Consider the following 27,539-nt stretch of genomic DNA (forward strand, 5'->3'; position numbering starts at 1 on the left):
TGCCTCTAAAGTGTGTCACCATGCCTGGACTAAATGTCCTTTTAATCTCTAAAGGTTAAACTGCTTACTGTTTCTGGACCCATGTAAGACACAATTTTAAAAGTTCTATTGTATTAGGTGGCAATTTTTACACACACAATTAATCAAAAATTTAAGGATTTAATTCATTTGTTTTTCTAGCATTTGACAGGTTAGGTTCAAAAGAACTCTTAAGTTTTTTTTTTTTTTTTTTGTTTTTTTTTGTTTTTTTTTTCCGAGACAGGGTTTCTCTGTGTAGCTTTGCGCCTCTCCTGGAACTCACTTGGTAGCCCAGGCTGGCCTCGAACTCACAGAGATCCGCCTGGCTCTGCCTCCCGAGTGCTGGGATTAAAGGCGTGCGCCACCACCGCCCGGCTGAACTCTTAAGTTTTTATACCACTAAAATAAATTCCTTTTTCTTTCTGACTTGTACACATTTTATATGAAATGATTTAAAATGCCATCTTGGATGATGGGCCCCAAACCAACATTTATGCTTCTGTTAGTATCTAATTCATAAGACAATTTGTTCACATCCAACATAAATTATACAAAAATAAGTTGTCTTAGCAAACAGCGTTTTGGAGGATAAAGAGAAGAATTCACCTACTTATTTTCAGAATTCTGCTTTTTTATTAAAATTTTATTATATGGACCCTGCAAATGTAAAACATGCAGTGAAATAAAGCAGACACAAAGTCTATCCATCTTAATGAACTCTTATCCAGTTAGAATAACCATTCCGAAGCCCTGGAGCTTCACATAAGAGTTTACAGCTTCACTATCAATTTATTTTTATGTACTTATCCACTACCAAAAAAATGAAAAATCCATAACAGTTAGAACTAGAAAATCAATTTGCTTTATATCGTCTTTCATGACTCCAGTGTCCATTACTCACACTCTGTCCTCCCTCAACGCTTACCCTTCCTTGTTGACTATAAATGGAGCCATAGCCAGGCGGTGGTGGCACACACCTTTAATCTCAGCACTGGGGAGGCAGAGGCAGATGGATCTCTGTGAGTTCAAAGTCAGCCTGGTCTACAGAGTGAGTTCCAGGACAACCAGGACTATTACACAGAGAAACCTTGTCTCAAAAAACCAATAAACAAGCAATAAATGTAGCCGTGTTTAACAATACAAACAGGGAAGAAACCAAACAGGTTTGTACTGAAATGAATGGTGTTTTATCACTAAATGATAGCATTAACCACCCAGTTACCTTTGACATAATAGCATCCCGAAACATTAGAACTGCACTAGGTATTTGAGGGAGATTAAAAAAAAATCAAACTTTCAATAATCTTTTTTTTCAAGTAAAAAAAAATTGGATGTAAATGATCATTAATATGCATTAACCATAGACAGAGTAGAAGTCACACAATATGGTGATGCCACAATGTCCTCTCTCCCCCCATCCTCCTGGGTGCTCTGGAAGTCTCCATGGAGAATAGACAACTGAAGTGGTACCTAAAGGCAGTTGAATCTTGGATATAGAAATAAGAGAGGAGGCCAAACTCTATAAGAGAAGACAAATCCCCCTGGACGTCGTCAGGAAAATGTGGCTGGTGGTAGAAAGAATGCTTTGAGCTGGAGGGTTCTACACTGGAAGTGTTGGTTGAAGTGATATGATGCCATACAGACTTTGGACTTGATTTTGAACCAATCTGAAGGCTCTGGGGCAGAGGGGATGCACGGGAAGCTTGAGGCTGCTGTTTAAGGAAGACAAAATGGCAGCTCTCAGGCTCAATGGCAGAGTAAGTGCTGAGCTTGACCAAGGTCGTGGGTTCAGTTCCCGGAACCCCTGTACTTCTAATGTCAGTACTATGCAGGGTGGAAGGAGGAAGAGAAATAGAGGTGATGAAATGGACTTGGCAGGTAGATACCAATGTCTCTGTTTCATAACACAGCCATGCCTTATAGGAAGAAATTTTAAAGTAGGGTAAGAAGCAAGCATTTCCATTTCATTACAGACTGAGCCTGTGCATATTTTGTCCAAGTTACTCTACTTGAAAATAAATCGATTTTTGGAATAACTGCTAAGATTTTGTTTGTTTTGTTTTGAGATAATCTCACTAAGTAACCTTGGCTGTCCTGGACCTCACTGTGTAGACCAGGCTGGTCGCGGACTCACAGAAATCTACCTCTGCCTCCCGAGTGCTGGGATCAAAGGTGTGCACCACCAGCTCAGCCTGCTAAGAATTTTTAAATTTTTCATTATGTTCATAAGAATGTTAGCTAAGGGGGGAAACCATCGGAGATCTTTGTTCAAGACGAAGATCAAAAGAAAATGGTGTTTCTGGGCGGTGGTGCACGCCTTTAATCCTATACTCAGGCAGCACAGGCAGGCGGATCTCTGTGAGTTAGAGGCCAGCATGGTCTACAGAGCTAGTTCCAGGACAGCCAAGGCTACACAAAGAAACCCTGTCTCGAAACACATACACACACACACACACACACACACACGCACACGCACACGCACACGCGCACACACACACACACACACACACACACACACACACACACACACACACACAAAGTAAATGGTGCTAGCTGGTATTTGCTTTTATTAAATATTTTCTCAAGTCAACCTTTGTAGTAGTAGTAGGCTGTGCGGCCTGACTTTAAAGAGGCCTTCAACGCTGGCTGTTAACATTTCCAAGCTGATTTAACCGGATGCCTCCAACTAATCTCTGACAGATTTATGGCTGGGAGGGAAAACTGAAACTTTGGGGGTGCCTCCTGCCCTCCACACTTAAAGTCTTTACTCATTAAATAATTCTCGTTGTTCTTTGTCCTTCATGACATGAGTAACAGAAATGTTAACCATGTAAACATACCAAGTAAATATATGCTTCCAATTTTCGGGAAATGCCAGGAAAGAGTAAGGACCAGGCACCATGAGATATGTTGAGTGGTTGGGGATGTAGCTCAGTGGTAAAGCTTAGCATGTGGAATAACCTTAGCTCTCTCTCTCTTTCTCTCTCTCTCTCTCTCTCTCTCTCTCTCTCACACACACACACACACACACACACACACACACACACACACACGCACACGCACACGCACATGCACACGCACAGAGAATGGATGGATCTTGAGGCTCTGAGAAAGCTTCTCTGAAAAAGCAATATTTAAACTGAAGTTGAAGAAGCTACTTAGGAAAAGAAGAACGGCAATTTATAGTGCAACTGAAGTTCACGTCTGATCAGCTGTAATAATTTACAATGAGATTACATGACCCTCGGATACCTGCTATTAGACCTAGAGGTAGAACATAAAACATATTATAGACCGTCTAACAATATGTGAAAATGTCACTCATTAATTTCAAGTAGCAATTTGCAATACTATGGTTATAAACTATTTGGCTTGAGGCAATATATTTCCATGTCTTATGAAATTATTCGTTCTCATTAAACACTAACGATCCTTCCTGCCAAGATTAGAACTAATTAACTACTCCTTTCACCTACATTAATTTATTAGTTACTCATGATGAATCCAGTAAGTGTTTCTGTGTTAGTTGGCCAAAGCAAGCTTCACGCCAGAAACGGACCCCACCAAGCACGCAGGAAAACAAATACTTCAAAAAACAGACACTGCCATCATTAGACAACCGAGCTGGAAAACACAGCAGGACCAAGTGTTAGGACGTAGAAAGCAGTCACCCACCTAAAATTAGGAGTGTAACTAAACATGTTGTTTCCATGGTTACAGCCGCTGGTGTTAGTGGACGGTGATGGTGAGCGTGGTTACCTCATCACCATTTCAGAATCACAGGAGAGTAAGTCAATCATTGAGACTGTTAGCACAAATTCCCTGACTTAAATATTATGGCAGGTAGAACTGCTCTTGCAGATATTTTTAGAACCAGGAAGATTTCCTACAAAGAAAGTCAACAACTCAAGTCACTGTTGGCACTCGTGGAGGAAACTGTGCCCCGAGCCCAGAGAGCAATGGTTCTCGAGCGTGTTCCAGGTACCAGCAGCACAAACCTGATGGAATTCCCATTAAAGAGTCTCGGGGAAAGGGCATGCAGTCCGCGTTCTCTAGCCAGGTGATTCTGATGTGTGCAGACATCTGGTAACTCCTGAGAAAGAGGACTCCTCACTGGTGAAAACATGAAATAGAACATTAAAGCAGTCTTCAGTTTCCGAAGAGACATTTTCTTTCAATTCCAAACAAATTAAAGCTTTGTAATAGCATGTTGTTTATAAATAACCACCCGTGGCTGGTGAGCAGGCTCAGTGGGGAAAGACACTTTCAGCTAAGCCTGAAAGTCTGAGTTTGATAAAGGCACCCACATGGTGGAAGGTGAGAACCCACTCATGAGAGTTATCCTCTGACCGCCACTGGTGTGCTATGGCATACAGACACATACACCAATTAATCAATTAATTTAATGTAATTAAAATATATAGTGCTACCTCAAAATTTTGTGATAATTTTTGTTTGCTTTTGTGTTTTGGATAGGCTGGCCTTGAACATGTGATCTCCTGCTTCAGCCTCCTGAGTACTAGGATTACAGTACCAGCATTGTACTACCCCAGTGTAGAAATGAATTTTAATTACTAAAATTTGAAAAAGTAGAACTTAGATCTTGAAATATTTTGTGATGTAGATCCAAGATACTGATAGTTGTGTGGGTTTGTGCTGTCAAAAATAGGGTCTTGGTTACTACAGCTTAGATTTCGTGGTAAATAAAAATATGACTTATTTGCCTAAGAATGTATTACATTGGGCTAGAGAGATAGCTCAGCAATTAAGAGAGCTTGCTGCCCTTGCAGAGGACTGGGGTTCAGTTCCTAGCACCCACACGGTGGTTCACAACTGTCTGTAATTCTAGTTTCAGGGGATCCAATGCCTTCTTCTGGCCTCTAGGATCGCCAGGCACACATGTGGTGGTACATACATACATGCAAAGAAACACTCGTACACATAAAAATACAATACGTGATCTAATTCTTTAAAAAAATGTATTATATTTTCATTTGAAAAATGTTTGTCTCAATATATTTTGCCACACATAGCATGTATAAAAATTTAAATTTATTCCTTTTAAGAGAGCTTGGTATGGAACATCCTTCATTCCTTACAAAGTACAGAGCATGCAGAGGTGGTCCTGGATCAGTAATGGTTTGACTTCTGATTTTTTTTTTAACCTCAGGTCTGTGTGTGAAAGTGTTATGCACTCAGTAGAAACTGCAGCTTGAATTTTGAACTTGGATCTTGTATTAGTTACTTTTCTTGTTGCTGTAACAAAACATCCTACAGAAACGACTTAAGGACAGGTTTATATGGCTCTGGGTTCAGGGATACAGTGCATCAGAGCAGGTCATCTCAGCAAGAGCTTCAGCCCGCTGCAGCTGCTCAGGAGGCAGAGAGCTAAAGGCTGGTGCTCAGCTGCCTTTTTCTTTGTGTTCAGCCCAAGAGGGGCAACCCATCACGGTGCCACCCACTCACTCTTAGGATAGGTCTTCTCACCTCAGTCAATGTGATGTAGAAACACAGGCATGCTCAGCAGTTTGTTTCCATGGTGATTCTCAATCCCGAGAAGTTGACAATCAAGGGTAACTACCACAGATCTTTCTGGGGCTACCGGTGTGCTGTACAATCCTCTCTGTGCCCAAAGCCGTGACCACAGGTCCCAACAGCCACACCATAGAAGAGGAACAAGTGTCCCCACATCACCCGTGTTGCCAAGCCATGACGCCCAGCAGGTAAGGTATATGAAATGCACTCTCAACCTACATTTTTTAAACTTACATGGGATCTCATCCTACAAAAAGTAGAGAAACATTTACGAATGCTCCTTTTATTCCAAGAGAACACAGCCTTAAAAGTGTACTTTTACTTTAAAAAATTTAACTTAAACTGGGTGGTGGTGGCACACGCCCTTAACCCCAGCACTTGGGAGGCAGAGGCAGGCGGATCTCTGTGAGTTTGAGGCCAGCCTGGTCTACAGAGTGAGTTCCAAGACATCTAGGACTGTTCCACAGAGAAACCCTGTCTCAAAAAAATTTAAAAAAAATTAAGTAATTCACCTTTTAAGTGATTTTTTTGGATGGCTTAATTCTGAGTTCCCTTTTTTTTATATTTTTTTCTTTTATTCTTCTTTCATACATTACATCCCAACCACAGTTTCCCCACCCTTCACCCCTCCCAGTCCTTCCCCCAACTTCCACTCTCCCCCAGATCCACTCCTCCTCCATTTCCCTAAAAAAAGATCAGGCCTTCCAGGGATATCCATCAAACATGGCTTAACAAATTATAATAAGACTAGGCACAAACCCTCATATCAAGGCTGCACAAGACAACCTAGTGGGAGGAAAAGGGTCCCAAGCTCAGACAAACGAGCCTGAGACAACCCACTCTCCCCCGATGGGAGTCCCACAAGAACACCAAACTACATACACAACTGTAAGGTATACGCAGAGGCCCTAACGCAGACCGACCCAGACTGACTCCCTGTTTGTCGCTTCAGTCTCTGTGAGCCTCTCTGAGCGCTGCTTAGTTGATTCTGTGGTCTGTTTCCTCCTGGTGCCTCAATTCCTCAGGCTCCTACAATTACTCCTCCCCCTCTTCTTCGGGGGGGAGGGGTTCCCCTGGCTCTGCCTAGTGTTTGGCTGTGGGTCTCTGCGTCTGCTCCCATCAGTTACTGGATGATGCCCCTCTGATGACAATTGGGCTAGGCACGGATCTGTATTAGGAATCATTTCATTGATTTTTTTTTTCCCATCTTGAGTGAGGTGACCCAGACCCAGAAAGGCAAATGCGGTATGTACTCGTTTGTAAGTGGATATTAGCTACTAAGCAAAAAATAATCACGCTACAATTCTTAGACCCAGAGAGGCTAAGTACCAAGGAAGGCCCAAGGGGCAAGCATAGGGAAGGAGAAATAGAATAGATTTTGTGTGTGGACTGGGGACGGGTGGGGATGGGAACAGAAGGGATCAGACTGGGTGCAGTGAGGAGGTGGCAGGAATGAGGGACGGAGGGAGAGAGTACTGGGAGAGATGACTGGATTGGGACCTGGGGGTGGAGGGGTGGGGGACATGTGAGGGCCAATGTAGAAATCTGGTGCAGTGGAAACTCCCTGGAATCTACGAGAGTGACCCTAGGGAAGTCTCCAAGATACCAAGGTGGAAATAGCCATCTTCTGTAACAGGCAAGGAAGACTCCTAGCAGTGAGACTGGGACACCAATCCAGCCACAAATGACCTGCAATCTGTTCTGCCTGCAAGGCATGCTGGGGTAATGGTGGCGCAGAACTTGTGGGAGTGGCCAGCCCATGACACCACCTGCATGGCCAGGAACCAGAGGCAGGACAGCCCAGTGACCCCAGGATAGAACCAAGCAGGACTGATGAAAATAAGTATGATTTTTTTTTATTTGCAGTTTTTTAAAAATAAAATTTATTTTTAAAAATGTAAGTTAATTTTCAGCTGAACTTGGTAGCACATGCTTATAATCCCAGCCCTCAGAAAGCTAAAGCAGGAGGCTGGATCTCTTTCGAGGCTAGCCCAAACTATATAGCAAGACCCTGTATTTAAAAAAAATCACTATCTGCGCATTATTTTTAAACAATCATTGATAAAAATTCAATGTCACTGTAATTTTTCTAGTATATCAGTGCAGCTGACTGTATCCGAAATGTACTGATTTTGAAGTTAGAAGCTTCCTCTGGTGTCTGTTGAGAGCTTCCTTCCTCAGGCTTCCAGTCTTGTTTTCTTCGTGAGCACCGGGCCTAATCCTCCTTCTCCTTCATAGACTGCGGCTTTGGAGGTCCTCTGAGACTGTGAACAGTTAAGTGAACAACAACAGAAAACTGTAATTAAACCTATATACGGGACTGGCTTGCAGCAGAGCTGGCTGGTGTCAGAGGCAGCTCTCTAAGGTGGCAGATCTGGAAGTGTTTGTCACTTAAAACGAATATTGCATCCAACATCCTCACCCAAGAGGGAGGAGGTGGGATCAGACAGCCTGAAGAGTAAGTAACAAGGCAACCGTGTGAATTCCTGCAGAAGACTCTGACAGGAAGCAAAATGCAGACATAGGAGGGCTGATATTCTTTTTCCCAAGGCAGAAATCTCAAGGGGGTCTCCAGAAATGACAAAGAGCTACAGCTGTTATTAGCATAATTTGCATAACCGGGAGAGGAATCCCGCTTTCTGCCTGATAAGGACCTGGAGAAGGGGCTCGGCAGTTCAGGGTTCTTGCAGAGAACCAGAGTTAATTTCTAGCTCCCACGTCAGGTGGCTCACAGTCGCTTGTGACTGCAGCTGCAGTAGATCCAATGGCCTCTGCTGGCCTCTGAGGGTATCCGCACACATCACATACAGAGAGAGAGAGAGAGAGAGAGAGAGAGAGAGAGAGAGAGAGAGAGAGAGAGAGAGAGAGAGAGAGAGAGAAACATACACATAATTAAAAATAAAATAAATCTTTAAAAAACAAAACAAAACAAGACACCTGTATATGGTGCAGGAAGCACTTCCCACTTGTGCTCAGGGATGAATCCTCTTTGTGATCTTGGTTAGAATGGTTGGGTGAAGCCGGGTGAAGACCATTGGCATTTATATTGATGACTGATACAGCTGGATCCGTATCTGCTTTATTTGTCACGGTGTTTTACTTGTTGTCCTTATTCTGCATTCCCATTTTCATTGGCTACTCTTCTGACTTTCGTGGTCTTAGCTGAGCTTTTTATGACTTCTCTGGCCCTCCTTTCTCAGTTGTCAAGTATACTTTATTCTGGTTTCCTTTTCTAGTGGTTGGCCTATGATTTGTAAGACATACTGAAACAAATCTAAGTGCACTTTTGAATAACACCCTTCTATCTCACAGATGCCTTATACTAGCAAAACAAGCCATGTTCTGCCGTCCTGTGCTGAACCAAAATGGCCATTCACTTTATTTTACATAGTATGGTCTACATAAGCCTAGGCATACAGATGACAGACAGACAGATAGACAGACAGACGGATAGATAGATAGATGATAGATAGGTAGATCATAGAAAGACACAAGTACACACAGTCACATACACAGTTGTTATTATTTAGAACAAATAATCTGTAAGAACAATTAAGAATAAGAAAAACAGTCTTTTGGCTGGGCAGTGGTGGTGCACGCCTTTAATCCCAGCACTTGGGAGGCAGAGGCAGGTGGATCTCTGTGAGTTCAAGGTCAGCCTGGTCTACAGAGCGAGTTCCAGGATGGTCAGGACTACACAGAAAACCCTGTCCTGAAAAGCCAAAAGTAAAAAGAAAGAAAGATCAGCAATCTTCATTGTACTTTGTCTCCTCCGTTGATGCTCTCCTCCTCTGTACAGATCCAGATCTCTGGCAAGTGTTAATTTCTCTTCTCTCTAGTGAGCATCTTTTTCACATTTCCCACAAGGAAGGTCTGCTGTCAACCAATTGTCATCTGTGTGAGGAAGTCTTTATTTCTCCTTCATTTTTGGAAGGGTAACCCCATGGGGTTCCCAACCCCAGGTGGGTGGTTATTTTCTCTTACAACTTTGGGGGTCTCACTCTGCAGCCTTGGCTGGCCTCAGTTTACCATCCTCCTGCGTTAGCCTCTCAAGAGTTGAGGTTACAGCCTGTGTCATTGGGCACTCCACTCTCTTCCTGCGTGAGTGGGTTCTAAAGAGAAACCTAATGTGTGTAATTCTTTTCTTTGCTCTCCTCCAGGCAAGGTTTTTCCTCTGGCGGCTTTCAGAGTTTATCTCCCCTGCCTCTGTCCTCAATTTATTTTTTTATTTATGTGTGTGTGTGTGTGTGTGTGTGTGTGTGTGTGTGTGTGTGTGTGTGTGTGTGTTTGTGTGTAGGTGCCTGTGAAGGCCAGGAGGAGGTGGTGGACCCTGGAGCTGGAGTAACAGGCAGATGTGCATACCTCCCATCCATGTGGGTGCTGGAACTGAACCTGGGGCCCCTGCAAGAGCAGCCAGTGCTCTTAACTACTGAGCCATCTCTCCAGCCCCTCAGAATGGTTCTTCATCTTTTCTCTTCTGCCCCAGGGTAGCTTCTTGGTATTTACCCAACTGAGTGCTCTCAGGGCTTCCTGGATCTGCAGTGTGGTCTCTAACATTCATTGGTGAAAGGTCTCAATCATATTATTATTTTATTTCATCTTCCTTTCACTTCCTCCCTCCCTCCTTCCTTCCTTTCTTGCTCTCCTTATACTATTCCTATTATGTTACCCTGTTTGTTTTGTCCCACGGTTCTTGGATACACTGTCCTGCACTTTCAATTGTTCTGTTTGTTTTTCCGTTTTTGAGGCTTCTGCTGAGAGAGCCTGAGGCTTAGGGATGCTGTCCTCAGTGGTGACCTGTTATTAATGAAGCCGTCAAGGCCATCGCTTCTCGCTGCTGCACTGTTTTGACCTCTGCAGCTTTCTGGGTTCAGCCTCCGTGTTTCCTTAGCTTGGCCCACACAGCCATCTGCTCCAGCATCCCGCCTTAAGCCCTTCGTATATTAACCATGGTTGTGTTTTCAGTGAGCCTGGTCATTTCGAACACCCCAGCCGCGCCTGCTTCTGCTTGCTCTGTCTCTTTAAACTGTGGCGTTTCCCCTGGTAGCGGAGCATGATATGCTAGGGAAGAAAGAGTTCAGTTAACAGGTCATTGGTGATGTGATCCAAGTTGGGGGGCGGGGGGGCGGGGCGGGGAGAAGGATCTTAGTTCTCTCAGTAGGTCTCTGTTTTCCAATGAGCCTGGATTTGGGGCTGGGAACTCCCCAGGTGTCCCTCTGCTTGAGGTTCTACCACTGGGTAAGGCAGTGCAGGTGGAGTGGGCTGGAGCTGGTGATTTCTCTCCCCTGGGGTCAGTCAGGCCCTGAGGAAGCCCAGCAGGTGGGTATACCTGTAACCCCAGCACCTGTGACTGAAACAGGGTGATTGTGAGCTCTAGGCATGACCACAGTGCCGGAAGTGTCACCAGCTCTAACACCGGGCTTCCTCATCCGTGGCACAGGTTCAGAAATTTCTGCAAACACATTGTTTTTGAATGCAGGATAACCAACAACCTGCCATAATTCATAACTAGCCATTTTTGCTGCTAATTATCAAGTTTGTTTAGAGCTGAAAGGGAGAAAAGCTAAGCAAGCTCCGATGGCACAGATGGTTAAGGGATGTGCCAAAGCCACTCCATGAGTCACACTGGCTCAGGCCTCCTGTCCACACCCGGCCCGGCACTCTGCAGTATCGCATGCACATCAGCTAACTGCAGCTACACCAAGAATTTCCAGTTAATTGTGCACTACCAACCAGACATGGCGACCCTGGCCTGTAATCCCAGCACTCAAAAACGGAGGCAGGATCTTACATAGAAGACTTGGCTGGCTTCCTTCCTAGTTTAAGTAGTCTGGAGGATGGGTCCTATCTCAGAAAAAAAAAAAAAAAACAACAACAAAATAATACCCAACGATTAGACTGCAGGCTTCCTAAGCTGCTCTCTCATGCCGTAATTTACAAAACGGGAAATTATTTTCAGATCTTATTCACATGAATGAAATGGAACTAAACGGGGCCTTACACAAACAAAACCAAAGAAATACGAAGCAGGATACAGGGTTTAAATTCTCAAAAGAGCCCACTCTTCGGTCTACCTCTAATTAGGTCCCAGTTCAGAACAGGATCTTCATTTTCATCTCTTTCAGTTTGGTGTTGCACTTTTGAGAGAGGATTTAGCATTTTATCCGGGTTGACGGTACACTCACAGTGTATCCCAGGCTTGCCTCACGTTCACAGCAATCCTCCCGACAGGGTGACAGGTACACGTCATCATACACGGCCAGATCAATAGTTTTGGAAGCCATCATTTGTTTTTCTTCTTTCCACGTTCTGCCGCGTGGCGGCACAGACTAAAACAGAGAAAAAGGACTCCGAAGATGCCACCTTTACATTTCAGGTACCATACCACGGCCACACACCCCTGTAATGCCAGGCCTCTGCAGGCTGAGGCAGGAGGATCTTGAATTTGATGTTAGCCAAGACTATGTTGCAAGACCCTGTGTTTTAAGATGATGATGAGGAGGAGGAGGAGGAGGATAATAATAAATTCAGTTTTAGTTGGATCACGACTTCCTGTTCTGGAGTCTTGGGTTCTGAAGTCTTGCTCCCCGGAGCTCTCTCTTGACTGTGTCAGCTGTGGTTTCTCATTTGTATTATTATACATCAGGAGTCACCGCTTTGCTATTTCTTCAGTGGTTCTTTCTTACAGAAAAATTAATATTTCTTACCCACAATCCCAAGCACTAAACAACCTCATTTTCCCTCTCCCCCATATAGTCACAGCACAGTGAGGCAACCTACTCTGATTCATTTTCGTGGCCATAAATGTGCACAGCTACGCCATGGGTTTCTAGAACACCACATCCCTGCCCGTCTTCTCTCTCAATCTGTCACAAAGCCATCCACACATTCTCTACAACGAACCTCCAATCTTCCAAAGGGTTGGGAGAAGTGGTCCTGGGCCCCCAAGGGAGGTGACTGCTTTCAATAGTCCTCACAAGGCCTGCCTCCCCTGAATTTCTGCAACCGCATCCTTTCAATGCGTTGTGATTAACCAGAAGTCTTTGTGTTGGTTCCTTCTGACGTGTGATTTTCTGTAGGATTTTTAAAAACCATAATCATACTTGTGTCTTGTTTGTCCTCTCAAATTTGTCTACAGGAAAGTCTGATTCTAAGTGGAATGGTATTTCTAAAGTGGAACAATATCAGACCTAAGCAAAATTATAAAGAAAATGAAATTCTCCCTCAAGCCTTTAGCCTCCCATTCTCTCAGTCATTTCCTCAACTTGATGGCGCCCCATTTAGGAAGGAAGGGGGCACAAATAACCTACATTAGTTCCTAGGGATATGTTACCTTGAAAACTTCTACATTAAAATGAAAGTAAGCTTGGGATTTCCAAAAAAAAGGAATGTGTTGAGAGGAGTGCAATGGAGAAGGGTAAGTAAAAAGAGACAAAGAAAATGAAATTGAAGGGGATAGACTAGATAGATTGATGACAAATGTCTAATTTCAGTAGTTCATTTGTATTACATTCTATGCATGCAACATCAGAGATACCACAGTACAAACATGAAGAAAACAAATTCTATGTTACTCAGAGGCTGTGAACACAGCTTTATGGGTCTGAAGGACTGGAGAGATGGTTCAGCAGTTAGGGTGCTGGCTGCTCTTGCAGAGGCCCCAAGTCCAGCCCCTAGCAACCACATTGGGTAGTTCACAACTGCTTTAAATCTATCTCCAAGGGATCAGGCACCCTCTTCTGGCTTCATGGACACCCACATTCACATGCACACACACACACACACACACACACACACACACACACACACACACACACACATACATACAACTAAAACAGAGATAAATCTTTTAGAAAAAGTTCAAAACTCCATTTATACTACTGCATGGCTATCCTTGGTAACTGACCTGGCTTTTCAGGATAATGACATTAGCAGCCAATCCATAAATCAATTTATTTTATTGTTGAGACTGGGTCTCACCATGTAGCTAGGCTGGTTTCAAATTCCACATCTTCCTGTCTTAGGCTTGCTCCTACATGCTAGGATCACAAGGGTGTAGCATCACTTCTGACTTAGGGACATAAATATTTTATGGACTACTCCAGCACAAATATAAAGGATAGGAGGGCACTGTTTACTAGAAAGACAACGTCTTGGGCACAATCAACAAAGAACTCTTGTGACTCCTGGACACCTGATTACTGATTTGCAAGTCCGTGATCCCTGTGGTGCACTGGCTGCATTACTACGTGCGTTGTGCCGGTCACAGCAAGGTGGTCCGGAACCAATCTCATGAAGGCCAGAAGGACCGAATGCCCCCACTGTGATTTAGACCTGCTGGTGCTGCACTGTGACCTCCACCAAAGCCCTTAAATGTAAAGAGGTGGCTTTATAAGGACAGAAGAAAATCACCTTGGAAAAATAAGATGGAAGTTACAGTGTATGTAGAAAAAAAGATGAATGCAAGTTAATTCGAAATCCCTCACTAATTTTTCTTGTGCCAGAGATTATTTACATAATTCTTTTCAAACAATAGTCTTCTTATGTAGTTATAGGTCCATGGTGGCCTATGTGTAAGTTATGGATTTTTTAAAAAATTAACAAGTACTTAGTACTTAGTACAAATACTTAGTCGAAGGTCATCAGTGGTGACTGGGTCCCCAGGTGTGTTGGTGATGTCTGATGGGTGAAGGTACTGGCTACCAAGTCTGAGACCTGAATTGGATCCCCAGAACCCACATGGTGGAAGAAGAGAACTAACTCCTACAAGTTGTCCCCAGACCTCCACAAATGAGCTGCTGTGGCACACATGTACACACACTCACACACACTTACACACTTATGGTGTAAAGGAACTTAAAAAGAAAATACATCCACAAGTGAAATGTGTACGACAGAGCAACAAGAAACAGAAAACAAACCAAAGCCCATCACAAAACTTGTAACACCTTTGAGTAAACGTGTCTTCTAATCATAAAGTATCTCATTGTGTGTAAGTATATGAGTTAGTCTAGCTTTGCTGTGACCAAACCTTCCCACAGAAACTATTTAAAGGAAGGAAGATTCATTTGGACCCAGAACCCGGAGGGCTTGCTTGGTCGTGGTGGGAGCCTGAGGTAAAGCCTCCTCCAGTGGTAGCAGCTCAGGAAGCCTACAGCGGCAGGAACCAGGGCCAGGTTATTCAAAGTCCAGTCCAAGTCCCTGCCCCAAGATCCAACTCTGCCAGTCAGACCCCACTGCCTCCCAAAGTAGTGACACAAATGCAGAACAAGCTAAAACAAAACAAAACAGAAAAACACTGTGAGCTGTGAGGGACATTTTTCCGACACACCCTAACACAGACCACGAATGACTGGTGTGCATACCACATGCAGAGAACACGTTGTCTTTTTGAGACAAGAAGTTATGTAGTCCAGCTGGCCTCAAACTTGCTACATAGCTGTGGAGGACCCTAAGTTTCTCATGGAGTTTCTCATCCTCCTGCCTCCACCTCCAGAGTGTTAGGATTACAGACATACACCACCATACCCAGTTCATGCCTTACTGGGATTACAGACACACACCTCTATACCCAGTTCATGCCTTGCTGGGATTACAGACACCACCATACCCAGTTCATGCTTTGCTGGGATTACAGACACCACCATACCCAGTTCATGCCTTGCTGGGATTACAGACACCACCATACCCAGTTCATGCCTTGCTGGGATTACAGACACACACCACCATACCCAGTTCATGCCTTGCTGGGATTACAGACACACACCACCATACCCAGTTCATGCCTTGCTAGGATTACAGAATGTACCACCATACCCAGTTCATGCCTTACTGGAATTACAGACACACACCTCTATACCCAGTTCATGCCTTGCTGGGATTACAGACACCACCATACCCAGTTCATGCCTTGCTGGGATTACAGACACCACCATACCCAGTTCATGCCTTGCTGGGATTACAGACACACACCTCCATACCCAGTTCATGCCTTGCTGGGATTACAGACACACACCTCTATACCCAGTTCATGCCTTGCTGGGATTACAGACACCACCATACCCAGTTCATGCTTTGCTGGGATTACAGACACCACCATACCCAGTTCATGCTTTACTGGGATTACAGACACCACCATACCCAGTTCATGCCTTGCTGGGATTACAGACACACACCTCCATACCCAGTTCATGCCTTGCTGGGATTACAGACACCACCATACCCAGTTCATGCCTTGCTGGGATTACAGACACACACCTCCATACCCAGTTCATGCCTTGCTGGGATTACAGAATGTACCACCGTACCCAGTTCATGCCTTACTTGAATTAAACCCAGGGCATTATTCATGCCAGATAAGCATTCTACCAACAGAACTGCACGCCAGTTTTTGACTCCTAGGACCTACTGCCTGTTAGTCAACTTCAGTCACGCTTTTGTCTTCCATTTGAGAATACCTTTTCACTTTTAAAAATGAGAAGGGATTTTTTTTTTAATTTAGAATTGAGGTAGCAAGTTTTTTCTTTTTTCTTCTTTTTCTTTTAATCTGGGAACAGATTAGTTTTTAACCCAAATTATTTCCCATCAGGAAATAAAAATAAAGTGATTCTGTAAATGGTTAGAATATTAGAAGTCAGCGGTCTCCTGGCAAAGAAGAACAGAAGACAGTGTGGCCCGAGGCTGGAGAGGCAAGCCCCCCGCCACTTGCTCTGCAGTGAGCAAATATGTGGTGGAGAAATGGGGGCAGCAAGAGAAGCCGAGTGCTTCATGTGCTGTGGAGAGCTGAGGAACAGGCTCACATGAGTGGCCTGAACTACCACCTGAGGCCATGTGAGTCCTGGCCTGTGCTGCCGAGGAGGGCAAAGTCTGGGTCCGTGGCCCTACTGCGACTGGGATCTGTGTTGATATGTGTGGCCGGTGTTACCACCAAAGGCCACACGGATGTCTGTGGTCTGGGTCACCCCCTGAGCCTGTGTTGATGTCTGAGGGCCATGCTGCCTACGGGCCCACACTCATCTGAGTGGCCTGCGTGGCCACCCAAGGCCATGGTGTCAGCTGGGCCTGAGCAGCAGGTCGGGGAAGGAAGCCACCTCTACGGCAGCCAGGATCCGTGTTGATATGGCCCATGTTCCCACCAGAGGCCATGCGGATGCCCGTGGAGCGTGCGAAGGGACCGGTCCTGCGGAACCGTAGCCGCATGACTCAGGACGGCAGCAGGGTATGGATATCCAAAAGGAGTTTCTGTGAGGGTCCAGTAATGATGGTGTAGCAGAAGCCAGAGGCCTCGAACCTGACCGACAACCCATTTTAATGAAATTTTGAAAGTAAAGCTGTTTGGACAAAAGGGTGTGTGTACATCGAGATACTCCGCAGCTCCCAATACCAGACAGAAGAGTAGAGCGAGTTTGGGGTTTTTGTTTTGTTGTTTTCTTATTCTTTTCTTTTCTTTTTAGGGAGAGGCTACAAGGATGGAGGGCAGACAAGGAAAGATTAGGAAATAAGTGGGATTGGGGCGCATGACATGAAATTCCTAAAGAATCAATTTAAAAAATATGTTTAAAAAATGGCTTTCCCAAAATGAGATTCAGTGACTTAAAAAATGAAAGAACTTTGCACACACACACACACACACACACACACACACACACACATAGTCCCAATTGTAACATGTTTAACAGTTGTCCTCAACCATGTCAAATCTAATAATCCTTTTTATAACGACTACTCAGTAACAACTCGTTGTGTGTGTGTGTGTGTGCGTGTGTGTGTGTGTGTGTGTGTGTGTGTGTGTGTGTGTGTAGCACATGCACATGAGTGTGTGGGTGCCTGACTCTGCACTGGCAAGCAGAGACCAGAGCAGGACATAGGGTGTCCTTCTCTGTTCCTCTCTACCTCCTTGCCTTGAGACGTGGTCTCTTCTTACTGAAACAGAAGTTCAGTATGTGAGTGCTGGAGATTCAAACTCAGGTCCCAGCGCTTGCTGAGCAAGCCCTTTTTAGGTACTAAGGCATTTCCCAACCCCCGCGGCTTCCTTTCAATAGCCCGTTTTGTTTAATACAATGAAATAAGCCATCCCAGACAGTAGTTTGTTACTTCACGTTCATTTGTGAGTCAACTGGGAAGCTCTGCCTGAGGAGGTGTGGGCTGGGCTCCAGGCCCCTGGGATGTCAAGATGCACCCCACCACCCACCACCCCACCACCCACCACCCCATCACTGCCTCTTGGTCTGGGTGCAGGCTGGGAGCTGAGCTGGGGCTGTTGGCCTGAGGCTTTTCTTCTCTTCCAGCGTGGCCTCCCCGCGTGACTTCTGTGTGTATTAGTACCAGGGCAGCTGGATTGGGAGGAGGGTTGGGGCTAGGCTATCACTTAGTGGCCGCTTGTTCGGCTAGCATTCAGAATGAATCCTGTCAGCTGGGGCAGTGGGGAGTCCTGGAGGCAAAGGTGGAAACTTCCAGGCTCTCAAGACCTACCCACCACGCGTCAGGGCATCGCTTGGGCTACAGCTGTCAGTCAGAACAGGTCACAGAGCTACCCTACAGGCAAAGAAAGAGTAAATACATTCCAGCTCTTCGTGGAGAGCGCTGCGGACAACTTCTGAAGCAACCTGTCATCCAGCCTAAGGGGATCGCAAACACGGCGTTTTAAAGTGTGAAAATGCCAGTCCAGCCCAACTATAATTTAATAGAGAGTTAAAAAGCAATATGTGCTCCGACATGCAGATGGTCTCACCTCACACAGGAGAAGATCTTGTGACACAGTCGGGAAAGTGCATGGAGTCAGCGAGGACATCTTGATTTATGGGAACATTAGAGCCCACTTCCTAAGCTACATCCTGAGGCGAACGGCCACACCAGAACAGCCACAGCGCCAGAACAAGTGGTAATGCATCAGGTAGTTGTGTCTAATAAGAAAAATAAGACAAATTAAAGAGGAAATGCGATATTCCCCCAAGTGACCTGGAACCGTATTGAAGAAGTATAAAGTCAAAATAATTTCCTGTGTGACTATGGGAAACGTATCACCAGCTTCAACCTTCACCCTGTGTCAAAGCACCTATTTAACCTCTCACACTTCAGAAGGCCATGGAGACCATGTCTTTCAATAGCCAGAGAGAGTATGAGCTAGAGTTTTAGAGTAAAGGAGATTCTAGGGATGTATCATAGCTGTAGAGACTCAGATCAAAACTGAAGATCTGAGTTCCACACCGTTAATTTCTTACCACAAAAAAAACTATAGAATGGCAGTAATAGAAGTCTTAAAATAATATTTATCAATAAAATATCACGTGGCTTTTATATTTGATGTGCCTCTTAGTAATATGTAGGATTTCTTTGGCCTAGCACAGGATCCCAAACCTTCTTGGTTACAGTCCACAACTGAGCTCACTCTCACAGCAGCTGACCGGTCCTGCTAAAATACTGTCAACAATCTTCACACCAGGCCGACAGCAGCAGCGAGTGCCTTAAATTTCAACATGTGGAACGCAACCTTTTGTGATACTGGGGGTCACAGCCAGGGCTAGGGTAAGTGCTCTACTATGGAGCTAAACCCCCAGTTGGTGTAATCTGCTAAAATAACAAATTAACACGCCCTGAAAACCTGCTGATGGCTAAAATAACAGAAACAGGTCTACAGGGCTGGCGAGACGGCTTATTGGGTAAAGGCACTTAACATGAAGCATGATAACCTCAGTTCAATCCCCGGAACCCAGGGACATGTAGAGAAGAGCTGGTCACTCCACTTTCTGAAACGCTAGCACGATGGGCAATTTCCTCTTTGTGCAGAGCTGAATTTAGCTATAGGGTTCCAGTGCACCTGGAGTACCAGTAGCATCCCATGAATAAAATCCGGTGAACCCCAAATGATGACTTATTTCCAAACTTATTGGTCAAGAAGATGGGAACATGGTGAGAACTCCAGAAGGTGATATCCTGGGTCAGTGGCTGCACTCAACAAGAACGGGCTTTTGGAATCTGCCTTGCATACACATTGGAAGTTTATTTGGATTTTAATTAAGTCACTCTTAAAAGGCTCTCTAGGGTTTTTAAAAATTAAAGTGCTTTTAACAAACAATACCATGTGCCCTTCTAGCTTAGAGCTGGAGCAAACACAGCAAAAAGACACTGCTCTTTCCTCTAGCCTGATATAATTTCTAGTTCTCGGGAGGCAGGGGAATCTCTGTGAGTTCCAGGCCAGCTTGTTTTAAGGAGATAGTTCCAGGACAGCCCAGGCTACACAGAGAAACTCTGTCTCAAACAACAAAAGAACAACAACAGCAACAACAACAGCAAAACCCCGTTTTTCTGTTTCTGCTTTTGAGAAGGTCTCCCAGTCTCTCACTGGCCTGGAACTCCCCACTGCTAGACTAGCTGGCCAGTGAACCCCAGGGATCTGCTCACCTCTGTCTCCTCAGTCTTGGGGTGAAAACCATATTCCCATGTATAACTTTCTTCATGGGCTCTGGACATTGGACATAAGCGTCCTTATGCTTATGAGGCAGTTTACAAGCTCCGATGTCTCCCAGCCAAGTCTGAGAATTTTTCAACAGCAAGTAGGTATCTTATATTATTGAAAACGAAAGCCTAAATAAAACAATCCTGATATTCTTGGATTATTTTGATAATTAAAAATTATGGCTGGCATTTCAGTGAGGAAGTCATTGTATGTCAACATCTACAGAGCTTCCCCCCCCCCCCACCCCGCCACCCTCGCATAACATTTGATTTCTCTACAGTTCTGTGAGTTTTCTGAATGTTATGCCAGACACACAGACGACAGTTAAATTAATAAATTGATTTGTGTATTTTTCTATACTATCCTATCATAAACTCCAAACATATCAGAGTAAAGCAGAAATTAGGCTTGACTCATCCTTTTGAAACATGCAGTTTTTTAATGGCCTATAAAAATCTGATCCTTGGTCTTATAAAATTTGATAGCAGGAGAGACTTAGCCCAAATAACCTTCCCAATCTTTTCCATTTGTTTTGAAAAGAGAGTAAGTCCCTAGTGGGACATTTTTAACCTAGTTATTGATTTATGGTCTCAAGACTATTCCTTCAGGAAGCGTTCTAGCCCATTCGGCAATCTATTTTTGGTACAAAATCTAGGCCAAACACAAAGCTTCATGAGTCCTTTCTGGAATAAAAACTTTTGAAAATTTTTTTTTTGTAAATATGGTTTGTGTTCCCAATACTGAAATTATATTAAAACTCTGATCTAAGGCTGTAGAAGTACCTCTGTTGAGAGCAACGTGTTTAGCATGCACAACACCCTGGGTTCCAATCCCAGGCAGCACATGAAAATGAAAAGCAAAACCCATCTATGCTACAAAGTAATTTGTTATCTCTATTAAAATAATGACATAAAGCACCTCATTAGCTACTTCCTACCCTATTTCTCTAAGGAAAGGCAGATTCTTCTTGAAGCGCTTGGCCAGGGACCACCTAAATACATTTTCTTTGTTTCGATCCTTTTAGCCTTTTCCCTGGAAAACTTGGAAAGGTACGGAAAAACTACAGATGAGGTTATACAGTTACTGTTAACTACATCTAGCAGCGGGGGTTGCAGAGAAACTCCAAATAGAAAAGCAGAAAAAAAAAAATTTAAGTATTTCCTAATTCTAGTGAATATTTTCTTGCATTCCTACGGGAATTCCTAGTTTACTTTTTAAAAAGCAAAATAAAACCAACCAAACAACAACAACAAAAAACACTGACCAAACGCAACTTGGGGAAGAAAGGGTTTGTTTGGCTTACAGGTCACACTCTGTCACTGAGGGAAGCCAAGGGAGGAACTCAAGGCAGCGATCTGGAGGCAGGGACTGAAGCAGAGACCGTGGAGGCATGATGCTTACTGGCTTGCTCTCAAGCCTGGCCCAACCTGCTGTCCTTCATATCCTAGGACCACCTGCCCAGGATGGCACCGCCCACAGTGGGCTGGTCCCTTTCACATCAGTCATGAATCAAGAAAATGCCTCACAGACATGCCCACGGGTCAATCTGATGGAGGCAGTTCCTCAAATGGAGTTCCCTTTGTTTGTGTCAAGTTGACAAAAAACTAACCAGCACACCACGTGAATGCACGTAATACATAAGGCGTCCTCTGCAGGAGTCAGCCACAGGTGTGCAAGGAACTGAACTCAGGTTCAAACAAAACAAGGTGACCGGGAGTTTAGAGCTGCCATGAGCTCTCAGGGCTTAATTTTGAATTTTTTTTCTCTAATGAGCCTCCAAAACTGTATAAGTAAAATATTTTCTTTTTAGTATTTCATCACTTCTAATCTTTAAAGCATTCCTCTGTAGATTTTGTTAATTTAAATATTAATGTTCATTATAATTATTTTTATAATTGGAGATATTTTCTGCACAAGGAAATTCAATATTATTAACGTGTTAGATCTCTCCAAGTTAAATACCAAATGCAGTAAATACCACAACTATATTTAGAATACATAACAAAACTTTGCAAAAATCTGGGAAACATCTGGAGGAAAAATAAGAGTCACTAAGAAATTTTTGGAAAAGATAATTCAATGAATTGAGGTGAGGTGCTGGGTTGCAAGGAAAATAGTTTTTTTCTTTTAACATACAAAACATATTACGAACCTTCAGTAATTTAAACAATTTGGCCCAGGTGCAAAAAAAGACGTGCTGACCCAGACAGACATTAGGGCATGTAAACTGTTAGGAGTGAGGCGGTAGCTCAGTGGGAGAGCACCTACTACATGCAAGTGCTGGGTTCAGTTGCACCACAAATCATCATCATCATCATCATCATCATCATCATCATCATCATCATCATGAAGCACGTCAATTCAACAGGGAGGGAAGAAGTTAAGAACATGGTTCTAATTGGTTAGGTAATGTGGAGTGAACTGGGTGTTACATCCCTATTGACTCAATGTAATGAAATGTTTTAAAAATACACAATATAGAAAAATTATAAGAAATTTGCATCAATATTTCAATTAAGATTTAAATTCTACAGAGGAATTATTTTTTTTCTTTTTAAAGCGTGTGGGTGTTTTGCCTGGATGTACATCTGTGTACCACTTGCATGCCTGGTGCCCATGAAGACCAGAAGAGGACATTGGATCCCCTGGAACTGGAGTTAGAGATGGTTGTGAGCTGCCATGTGGGTGCTGGGAATTGAACCTGGGTCCTCTGGAAGAGCAGCCAGTGCTCTCACCCTCTGAACCATATCTTCACCTCTGGAACGTTTTTAAAGCTTAAAATGATATAAGGTACAAAATATTAACTGAAAGGATAAGTATTAGAAGCATTTGTGTTAAAAAAAAAAACTATTATCTAAATATACAGAGCTAAAGTATATGGAAATTAATGGTGACCTTATATAAAAATCAATACACAAATCTACAAGAAAAGCCCCAAGACACCAAGAGATTAACATACGTACGTGTGTGTGTGTGTGTGTGTGTGTGTGTGTGTGTGTGTGTGTGTGCACATTCTGGCATTTCTACAAATTTTTCAGCATAGAGTTAGCATATAACTGAGCAGTTGTGCTCCCTAATCTACACCAAGACAGATAAAAATATAAGTTTGCTCAATAACTTGCACATTAATGCTCATAGAAGCAGAACTCATAATGCATAAGAGTAAACAACCTAAATATCAACAGATGCATGGGCAAACAAAAGAGGCTATATCCACGTGATGGAGCATCATTAGAGGGAGAAGTACTCACGAATGTTACGATGTTGCTCGCCTGACAACTTGTGCTAGGAGAAGGCTGTCCCCAAAGATCCTATATTATGTGATTCTATTTATATGAGATATCCAGAATAAACCACATAAGTGAAGACAGAAAACAGACTAGCGGTGCTCAGGTGTATGAGTTGGGGGAGGGGAGGCAGGCGATGAAGACAGGGTTCATGGGTCTGGGAGTTCCTAGCTGACAGGATGGACATGTTCTGGAATTGATCGTGGTAATGATTACGTAACTCCAAATGTTGTTGGGTGAACTGCATGGAACATGAATTGGCTCAACCTATGAATCTGAATAGCACTAGATGGTGTCTAAATATCACCATGCTCTCTATACCATACAACCTCACACTTTCATTAGTGGCTTTATTATAATGATGGGTTTTGTTTCTTCAGGAGAAGATTAGGACCGGTTTCACTGTGCAGGCCAGGCTGGCCTCAGACTCCTGACCTGCCTACCTTAGCCTGTCCCCTCTCAGCTTCCTGAGTGCTGGGATCATCAGCCTGTGTTACCACACCTGGCTCAGCTAAGGTTTTCAAGCAGGAAGTTGAATTACAGGCAAGACGGAAGCGATAAACGTAAGGACAATGATCTATATTCTCAGTAGACAAGGAAACACAGACTAAACAAGGAGGCAGGGGCTTCAGAATCTTTGTGTCACCGTGACGAAATACCTAGGATGAACAATGTGAAGGAAGAAAGGTTTATTTTGGCTTGTGGTTTCAGTTGATTGCAGCCATGATCCCTCCACACTGTTGTTTTGTGTGGGAGGCAGCAGAGGAAGCCATGGGCAGAAGCTCCAAGCTGGCAGTGGCTGGGAGGCAGAAACACATGGGCAGAGGTAAGGTAAAAACCTTTTGTGGTGGTTTGAAAGAAAATGGCCCCCAATGGGAGTGGCACTATTAGGAGGTGAGGCCTTGTTGGAGGAAGTGTGTCACTGTGGGGCCGGGCTTTGAGGTCTCTTTTGCTCAGGTTTGCCTCAATGTGACTGCCAGTCGACTTCCTGTTGCCTGCAAGATGTAGCACTCTCAGCTCCAGCATCACATCTGCCTGCACGCCGCCATGCTCCCTATCATGACGATAACGGACTGGACCTCCGAAACTGTAAGGCAGCCACCCTCAATTAAATGTTTTCTTTATAAGAGTTGCAGGTGTCTCTGCACAGGAATAGAACACTAACTAAGACACCCTTCAGTGGAGTGTCCCTACGATCTGGTCTCCTTCCACGAGGCCCCAGTTCTTAAAGGTTCCCCCACCTTTCAAAGCAGCAGAAGTAACAGCCTTAGAGACTGAGCCTTAAGACTCAAACCAAACAATTCCTGCTAATCAAAACAAAGGAAGGCTAGCTTTTAAATACATTTCTCACTTGCTGGAAGTGTGACAAAAACATACATTCTCCTATAGTGCTGCACATGAATGTTCACAGCAGCTTGAATCACAGCAGTAAAAAAACAAGTATTACTGGATGCAGAGGTAAAGAGGTAGGCTATCTCCACACAGTGGAATATTGTTTGGCAAGAAGGTAACTCATAGTGAAAATGGACACAGTCCTTTAGGAATCAGTTTGTCAATGCCTACCAAGAATTCTACACATAGTAACGCTCTGCCCCACTGGTGTTGCTTAGAAAAATGTCACCGAAGCACTTCACTCTGAATATAAAGAGGAAGCATCTCTATAATCACTCATTTCAGCTTTATCTATAATAATGAAGAAATGAAGCGTCTTAAGTGTTTAGTGATAGCAGACTAGGCAGACATGCAGTGGTATGTACACAAGATGAAATAGAACAGCTAAAATAGATTGCATATTCCTATGGGGAAATTATTATTACATGATATAAATGACAGTTCAAAATTATATATGCAGTATCATGAGAATTCAATTTAATATCCTCCCTCTCTTGTGTGTGTGTGTGTGTGTGTGTGTGTGTGTGTGTGTGTGTGTGTATGAGTGCATGTGTGTGTGCATGTCACTGTGTAGTCCAGGCTGAACTTGAACTCTAGATCCCCTGCCTTCACGTCCCAAGTGCTGACTGGGGCTATAGTTTTGCCTCCAATTTTGGCTCTCAATGCTCCCCTGTCTCTCCTTGTGTTGCAAACTTATCTTTAGTAAGCTACCTTTAGAGTTTCCTAGAAAAACGTCTGAGAAGATAAAACACGAGCAAAGATGCTAAATAAAGCATTCCTCTAACTCGCTGTAATGAAATCAGGTGACTCACACCTCTAACTTCCCCACCAAAAATCAATTCAGAATCCAAGGCCAGCATGGGCTACAAAGCAAGACTTTGTAATTGTTTTCCAAACAATTTCAAATCCTACTTCCTTAATATATTTTAAAATAAAAGTAGTAGATCATCTATTTAATTATCACCAAGATAATGAAATAAATCCCGTAGGGCACCCTCCTGGAGGGAAGTTGTCACCACCAAAATAGAGCACTTCACATTCTTATGAAAACACCCAGGGACTAATGTCTCTATTCATGAGGGATTTGGTTTTAGTTACATTTCAAAATCTTAAAATGTTTCTTTGGAGCACAATAGTCAAATTTGTCATAACACCTTCATGACTGGAATCCAGCATAAAAAACTCAAGAAAGATAATAAATGGAGGCGGAGGAAGGGAGGGTTTGAATGAAAAGATGTAATTTATAACTTATGATCATATACACGAGCTTAAGAAATTTTAAATTGATTTGTTTGTTGGTTGGTTGGCTTTTTGTTTGTTTGTTGTTTGTTGTGTTTTTGTTTTTGAGGCAGGGCCTTGCTATGTAGCCCAGCCTGGCCTTGAATATAAAGCTTTATTAGATTTTTCAAATACTGAAGTTTAGTCAGAAGTCATTTCTGTGTATAAAACACCTCTGGCTCTTCCTCCAACCCCATCTCCCCCTCCTCCAATTTAGTGCCATTTTTCTCCAGGCTCTTTCTTTCTTTTCCCTTTTCTTTTCTCTTTCTTTCTTTTTTTCTTCTTCTTTTTTTTTGACCAAGTCTCAGAAAGAGACTCTGAGTTCCTTCATTTTTCTCACCTCCAGCAGCCTGTCTGAACTCATCATTCCAAAACTTACATTTATTACAAAACAAAACAAATCCTGTATATGCAAAAGTGCTTTTGTGGTTCTTCTTTATTAAAAATAAATTGTTTGCATACAGTATATTCTGATCATGGTTACTCCTCCCAGATCCTCCCCACCTGCTCAACTGCACACTTTATTTCTTTCTCTCTTTAGAAAACAAACAGGCAAACTAAACAATAAAAAAGCGAACAGCCGGAACAATTTCAAAAAGAAAGAAAAAGCACAGCAAACACACACACACACACACACACACACACACACACACACACACACACACACACATCAAACACACACACAATGAAAACACAAAATCAGAGACAATAATATATAAGCAAAAGACAAGTAATCAAAAATAAAAATGCTCAAATAGCAATTTGGGACAAAAATACCATTGAGTTAGTTTTGTGTTGGCTCTACTGCTGAGCATGGGGTCTACCCTTAAGTGTGGTTAGCATACCCAGTGAGACACCATTGGGGAAAGCTATTTTTTCTTTTGCAAGCAGATGTCAATTGGAGTTAGCTTCTTGGTTAAGGATGGGAGATCAGTGCTGGGAGCCCGTCCGACTTGAACCTGTGCAGACCCTGCACATGCTACAACAGTCTCCGTGAGCTCTAATGTGCATCAGCCCTGCTGTGTCTGGAGGACAGTCTCCTTAGAGTCCTCCATCACTTCTGGCTCTCACAGTCTTTCAACCTCCTCTTCTTCATAGCTAGCTAGCTCCCTGAGCCCTGAGGGGAGGGGTTTGATGAGGACATCACATTTAGGACTGAGATCCAAAGTACCTCTCTTTCTGCACATTGTCTAGTTATGGGTCTCCATGTCAGTTCCCGTCTATGCAAGGGGAAGCTTCTCTGCAAAAAGCATTTTAACAGTTCTGTTTGTGGGCAACCAACATTTGAGAAAAATGGAGCAGAGGGAGGCGAGAGATCAAGCGCAGGATAAGTACCTCTTCGTTTGACCTAAGAAACCATTCATCCACGCCCAGCTTGGTAGGCCAGTGAGTTCCCTGATGTCACTTACAGGGCATGGGTGGTAGGTGGCTCTAAGGCAGCCTTGTCTCTGCAAAGCCTCACACATAGGGACACTTATGCTGGAGGAGACCCGAGGGCAGAGGAGTTGAGTCTCAGGTGAGAGGGTCCCTCCCAACCAGAAGGGAATGTTAACAGGCCAGATCTGGGTGGTCAT

This window comes from Peromyscus californicus, unplaced genomic scaffold (assembly GCF_007827085.1).
Source record: "Peromyscus californicus insignis strain IS unplaced genomic scaffold, ASM782708v3 Scaffold_8__1_contigs__length_139910024, whole genome shotgun sequence".
NCBI lineage: Eukaryota > Metazoa > Chordata > Mammalia > Rodentia > Cricetidae > Peromyscus > Peromyscus californicus.